The following is a 7697-nucleotide window of genomic DNA, read 5'->3' on the forward strand; positions in this document are numbered from 1 at the left end:
GATTCATTGGCCCTGAAGGCACATGTTGCTATTCAACTGCCAAATGGCTTTCTCCAGACCAAGACCATGGCAAGACCAGGCCACGTGGGTATTGAAGAATGGAGTTAAGGATGTCCAAGTTGAACATAATCTTGTTGAAGAGTTAATATTCTCTCCAGTGAGCACTGACTGCCTTCCTATCCTTGAGGAGCACTCCTCCATGTTTGGATCTCAGTGGGATGGATCATTCAGTGATTGGACTATCTTGAGATTGCTGAAGAAACCCCACACATTGTTAGTGTCTGCAGATTGTTGGATCGTCCATGTTCTTTCTGGCAATTCCTTGTTCTTTATGGCATGGGTCCCACGCTGAACTATAACTTACAGCTCCCTACAGGAATGTTGATTTTCCCTGAAGCCATTGTAAATTTAACAGTGGATGAAAGCTTCATACTTAAGCCCGATTGGTTTCTGTAGCTCTTGTGCTTTGTCTTTGTTAAGCTAGTCACAATATTTCCTGGTAAAGAGTCCAAGGATCTTTTCTAGCAGACTATAGGTTTTGACCAGGTTCTGAGGTACTCTGTAGCTCCTGATAATTGAGGGTTTGACAGTGAGGCTTTGAACTCACAGACACAAGAAACAGAAGCAGAAGTAGATCATATAGGCTGTAAAACTGGTGCTGCTTACAACACAAACATTGCTGATATTGGACTTCAATTCCTCTTACCTACCCACTCCCCATATTCCTTGCAGCCCTGAAAGACCAAAATCTGTCTATCCCAACATTAAATATGCTCAATGTTGGAGACTCCACAGTCCTCTAGGGCAGAGAACACCACTGATTCTTTAACTGAAGTCATCCTCATCTCAGTGCTAACTGATTGGCCCTTCAACCTGAGATTTGTCCCCAGATTTATTTTAGATTTGATGACCAGCAAAAACAAACTCTCAAAATCTACCCTATCATGCCCCTTTAGAATCATGAACATTCCAATAACAGAGTAGGGTCTGGGGGCCAGGGTGGAGGTGATAGATCAGATAAGGTGATAAATTGATCCAGCAGTCATCAGTACAGGTCATGGCTCATAGTTCAAGGAAGAGGACATGCTGGAGTAAGTCAGGGACATTCTGTGAATGACTGTGTTTAAGAAAGCAGACAAGTCCAATTATGGCATTTAAAGAGTAAGTCTCCGTATTGTCTAAGGCAAGGAAAATCATTGAAGAATTCTCCTTGACTGACTCCTTCCAGTGGTCAGGGAAGTCCTTGCAGAGTTGCAATGCAGATTCCATCCATTGAGAGGCACAGAGATGGTCTTCACTGAACAACAAATTCAAGAAAAAAAGCGAGGACTGAAACTAACTGTACGTAGCATTTTACAATCGGCCAAAAACCTTTGATTATTTCAACTGTGAAGGCTTATGAGGTATCCTCCTCAAATTTGGCTGCCCTCTGATATATGTCACCATGCTCTGCCCTCTTTATGATGATATGCAAACCCTAATCCTCACCAACAGAACTACCACAAAGCCTATCTCGGTGAAGAGTTGGATCAAACAAGTAAATGACAATGCAAATCCTCTTGTTCCTGTTCTACTTAATGCAAAACTGCAGCAAATTACCCACTAACACTGTGATAATCTACAGAAACTGTTTAACCTACTTTGTCTTCAAACCAAAACCACTCCAACCTCAGTCTTAGGGCTTCAGTATGCAGATCTTGTAACAATGTGTTTGTATTAGTGGTATGCATTTCCCGTAATGCAAACACATTAATGTTATTTGTTCTCAGTATCTTTGGCAGGTAGTCATATTTGGCTTTCACGAGATCTTCAATATCCAGTTGATGGGCCCATGCTAGCTATGAAGAGAGGTTGAGTAGGTAGATTTGTTTTCATTACAAAAAAGGAGATTGAGGGGGGGACCTGATTGAGGTCTACAAAATCATGAAGGGTATAGACAGGGTAGTTAGAGATACGCTTTTTCCTAGGGTGAAGGAGGTCATGCTTTCAAGGTCAGAGGTGAAAAGTTTATGGGGGATACACACAAGTACTTTACACAGAGGGCGGTAGGTGCCTGGAACATGTTGCTAGCAGAGGTAATAGAGGCAGGCAAGGTAGATTCATTTAAGATGCACCTGGACAGATGCTTGAGTAGGTGGGGAGCAGAGGGATACAGATGCTTAGGAATTGAGTGACAGGTTTAGACAGTAGATTTGGATTTGGTTCAGGCTTGGAGGGCCATAGGGCCTGTTCCTGCGCTGTAACGTTTCTTTGTTCTTTTGTCTTTGTATGTTCCAGGGGTTTTAAAGGTCACCCTGAAGACCCAATAAACCCACTTGAGCTCATTTCTGTCTTAGAATATGATTTATCCAAGAGCTTTGCACAAATTATATTTCCAGATGAACTAGATATATCTTAAAGATAAGGAAGATAGATTTATTTTTATGGCTCTATTTTCCAGTGGAAAAATATGTGCTCAGGTTGAGGGACACTTTATCTTGCACTTAGATGTCTGTTTAAGAGACATAAACTGATCCACTCCCATGTACTACCCGTTTAACTCTGATAGCTAACCCAGCAATGTAACAATATGACTTATGTCCTTCTCTATCATTATCAGAAATGATATATTAATCTAGTCCCATTTGCCAGTATTTGGCCCATATCCCTCTAAACTCTTCCTATTCATATATCCATCCAGATGCCTCTTAAATGCTGTAATTGTAGCAGCCTCCACCCCCTCCTCTGGCAGCTCATTCCATACACGCAACACCTTCTGTGTGAAAACCTTGCCCCTTAGGTCCCTTTTAAATCTTTCTCCTCTCACCGTAAAACTATGCTCTCTAGTTCTGAACTCCTCCACCCAGGGAAAAGATTTTATCTATTCACACTATCCATGCCCCTTATGATTTTAAAAACCTCTATAAAGGTCACCCTTTAGCCTCCGACGCTCCATGGAAAACAGCCCCAGCCTATTCAACTATAAAGGTTTATTACAAGTATTTCCAAGATACATCTAAGATACATGATCATGTCTTGTGAGATGTCAGGCTCAGTTTAAGAGTAAGTAAGCATTACTGTTTGCTACATTGACTCAGCACAAGGATAACTAGAATCAAGAGTGTGGTGCTGGAAAAGCACAGCAGGTCAGGCATCATCTGAGGAGCAGGAGAATCGACATTTCGGGCAAAAGCCTCACTTTCGACTTGGATTACTAGTAGTACACATTGAACACACTGGTTAGCTCCTCCCAGTCCTTTATTTCCTGATGGGCAGACATTACCTCATGATGTCAGTTAGCCTTATCAAGTATTTTCAGCCTCATACAACAGACATCACCTTACCCTATCAGTAAAATGCAGAGCAGTTATCTCAGCTCGAAGACATCTCTGCAGGAGTTCCTCAGGGTGGTGTCCCAGGCCCAATGATCTTTAGCTGTTTCATTAATGGCCTTCTTTTCATAATAAGGTCGTAAGTCGGATGTTCATCAATGATTCCACAATGTTGAGCACCATTCAAATATTTTCCCCTTGCCTAGATGAGTACAGCTCCAACAACACACAAGAAGCTTGACACTACATCAACTAAACATCCATCCCACCACCATCAACATGCAGTAGTTACATTGTGTACTATCTAGATGAAGCACTGCTGAGATTCACCAAGGCTCCTTAGACAGCATTTTCTAAACCCCTGACAACTTCCATCTAAAAGGACAACTACAGCAAATACATGGGAACATCATCACCTGCAGGTTCCCCTCCAAGCTACTCACCATCTTGACTTGGAAATAGACCGTTGGTGTACCACTGTCTTTGGGACAAAATCCTGTAACTCCCTCCCTAATGTAATTGTGAGTGTTCCTGCACCTCGTCGACTGCATCGGTACAAGAAAGCAGTTCACCACTAACTTCTCCAAGGTAATAAGCAATGAGCAATAACTGCTGGTCCAGCCAGCAAAGTCCAAGACTAATGATTTTTAAAAATGCTTTTCCTAATTAATGGAAAAACCAGAAATCATGTTGTTTGCATCCTATAATATGCTATGATCCTTTGAGAATCTCTTCTTGAATTTTAGTGGACCAAGGCGGCATAATTTGCTAAGACCTTGGGCAGGAATATGTTTGGATTACCTCACCCTGCTAAATGAGGCATGGTCACTAAGGCATGCTATTTATAATTCAGTGGTCTGAGACAAGAACTGAAAAGTTGTGCTTTATTTTTATCCAGAACAGTCGTTTAGACTTCCGCAACGTAACTCAAATGAAAAACATGGGTTCTGTGGTTTCAGGTTCCAAACCACAGATTCTTTAAGCCATGACCATGTTTTCAGCACACTTTAATAGACTGAGAAACCTCAACCCAAGGTACAGCATGGAAGCATGGACACAAGGGAAATACAAATCGCCAAAACTTTCAGTAATGATGAAACTAAGTGTAACATTCTCTCACCATTAACTTGATGTTGAAAATACTGCAGAGTTCATGAAAAAGAAGCTTTCAAAATGATTACAGCTTGATTTAATGAAAATTGAAAAGACAGATTAGAGATTTCAATAATAAAGCTCAAAGAATTCTTCTCATTTCTGAAGCAAATACTCTCCGCCAAGAGAGATTAAGTAGTATAATTCATTTGTCAATCAATTTAATGCCATATGGAAAGTAAGAGTCTGGGTGGGAAGGTGATTTTGATGGTATTAATGCCAGTTCACAGATGTCACGTGTTTAAGGTAGTGAGAAATAAAAGCAATAATTGAAGGCATCCAGATTAAGATAAAAGAAAAGCTAAGTTTCAAAAACTGGAAGATAGCTGCAAAAAAAACCCCTTGTTCATCTCTTTATGTGCAGTTCACCTGGCACCATTTCCCTGCCTTTTCCCTGTAGTCCTGCCCATTTCTTTCTTTTCAGAAAATGATCTAATTCACTTTTGACATCCTCAATTAAGCCTGTTTCCAACACATCTAGGCAGTGCACTTCATTTCTTAATGATTCTTTGCTTTAAAAACATTGCCCTCATATCACTGATGTTTAAGGTAATAGTTCTGCACAAGTTCAAGGTACATTAAGCTGCATCCGATCTGAAGAGGTCACATAGTTCTGGGTGAACAGCAAATGGTGTGGCACAAGGTCCCACTTGGAGAGAGATGTGTCATGTCATATTTTTAAAATTTATTTGCACAACGGTGCAGATCGCTGGCTGGGCCATTATTTACTGCACAGTCCTTGTTGCCTTTAAGGTGGTGGTTGCCTTCCATCATGAACTATTGCAGGCCATTTGGTGTAGGCACTTCCACAATGCTGTTAGGCAACAAATTCAAGATTTTGACACATCAAGAAGGTGAGTGATTTGGAGGGGCGACTGCAGGTGGTGGTGTTCTCTTGCATATGCTGCCCCTGTCCTTCCTTTGGTAGTGGTCATGGGTTTGGAATGTGCTGCTGAAGAAGCTTTCATTGGTTACTGCATTGCATCTTGGAAATGGCACACACTACTGCTACTGATCATTGGTGGTGGAGGGAGTGAACGTTGACCGTGTTAGATGGATTGCATTAAGCTGATAGTGTTGACCTTCTGAAGTGTTACTGGAGCTGCAATTATTCAACCAAGTGGAAATATTGTATGGGTCCACATATGATGCCTTTTTGCACTATAAACTGTAATGGAAGTCAGACAGCTCAATTGCTGAAATACTAGGAGAGTTTTACAACTTGGCAAAAATGAAGTGGTAAACATTTTTAGCAGTGTAAGTCAACATTGCTTTTCAAAGCAGGAAGATACTTTGAGAATGAACAGCACTAGGAGCTTTTGAGTTAAGGAAAGGCTAACCTCTGTACTCGGATTGGTTGAACTGCAGTTTGCTGTAAATCTCTGGGTGCAGGGTAGCAAAACACTTCCAAATCTGGCATAGTTAAAAAAGCACACAACACCAGGTTTTAGTCCAACAGGTTTATTTAGAAGACACAGAATTCTGTGAATGAAATTCTGTGTCTTACAATCTTATTCTCCACAACCACCTGATGAAGGAACGGTGGTCCAAAAGCTAGTGCTTCCAAATAAACCTGTTGGACTATAACCTGGTGTTGTGTGATTTTTAACTTTGTCTACCCTAGACCAACACCGGCATCTCCAAATTAAATCTGACATAGGTTAGTGATCCTTTATATTCTCTGCCATTTGTTAAAGTTAAGTGTGGTACAAAAGCCGAGTTATTTTCTGTTAGTGACAAAAACTGATGAGAATTGATTTTGGCCTGAAGAGTAGTCAGATGGACAAATTGGTCACCTCAGTAGTTTAATTATATTTTGCAAATTTTATTATGGCTCGTGGAACAATACTGGCATCTCTTCCAAGTTAGATCTTGATTGTGTTCCATTATAATCCTGACTAATTCCTTAAAGGTATTGGTAATTACAATCTTGAGGTATTCCCAGATTCTGACCTGCTCCTGTAGGCAATAGTATTTCTATGGGCAGGAAAATCGACGTTTTGGGCAAAGAAGAATTCCTGATGAAGGGCTTTTGCTCAAAACCTCAATTTTCTTGCTCCTCGGATGCTACCTGACCTGCTGTGCTTTTCCAGCACCACTCTGATCTAAATTCTGGTTTCCAGCATCTGCAGTCCTCACTTTGCCTAATAGTATTTCTATGGCCCAGTTCAGTCTCTGGTCAGTAGTAAACCTCAGGATGTTGATTGTATTATATTCAATGTTAGTAATGTCACTTTATCTAAAGGGGAGATAGTTGCATTCTCTCTAGCAATTATCACCCAAAGCCTGGATATTGTCCAGGTATTGTTTGAGCTCCTAACCAAGTCTGTAATGATGACTTCTTATCTATCATGCAGTAAGTTACATTGATGATCAGACAAGCGTCTGTTCTCATTAAGATTCACTTGTGGTTTACCTTCTGCCACTGCTAATTAGTTAGGTTCTTAGACACAGTAGAGAAAGGAGGATTAACGACAGCACTTTACTCCAACCCAATACTTACCTGATAGGGGAGACACCTTGATCAAGAAGGAGGTTCTCCCAGGATGAGGCTATCCTATTGCACAAAGTACCATTGGTTGGTGCTGCAACATACAAAAGTTGAGAGGCTGGGTGAGAGTACAGAAATGGCAAAAGGCAAGTAAACAGACAGACTTGAAAACAACGATGATCATTTTAAAATCATGATCTATTTGACTGGATGCCAATGTAGGTCTCGAAGCACAGGAATGATAAGTGAATGGGATTTGGTGTAAGATAGGGCACAGCCAGCAGAGTTTTAGGTAAGATCAAATTTATAGTGCATACAATTTAAGCACGTATTGGAATTCTCAATCGAGATGCAACAAATGAGATGTGAATGAGGTATCAGCACCAGACAACCTGAGGCAGGGACAAAGTTAAGCAATATTTTAGAGATGGAAGCAGGTGACCTTTGTGATGGTACAAATATAAGAACATAACAAATAGCACCTTGGGCCTGTTCTGCCATTCAATAACATCATGGCTGAACCTTTTTGTGGATTCAGCTCAACTTACCTGCTGACTCACCGTAATACTTAATTCCTTTACCACTCAAACATTTATCTATCCTTGCCTTAAAAACATTCAATGGGCAGAGAATTTCAGATTCACAACCCTTTGGGTGAAGTAGTTTCTTGTCAACTCAGTCCTAAATCTTCTCCCACTTATTTTGAGACTATGCCCCTAGCTCTAGTTTCACCCACCAGTGGA

Source organism: Chiloscyllium punctatum, chromosome 8 (genome assembly GCF_047496795.1).
Source record: "Chiloscyllium punctatum isolate Juve2018m chromosome 8, sChiPun1.3, whole genome shotgun sequence".
NCBI lineage: Eukaryota > Metazoa > Chordata > Chondrichthyes > Orectolobiformes > Hemiscylliidae > Chiloscyllium > Chiloscyllium punctatum.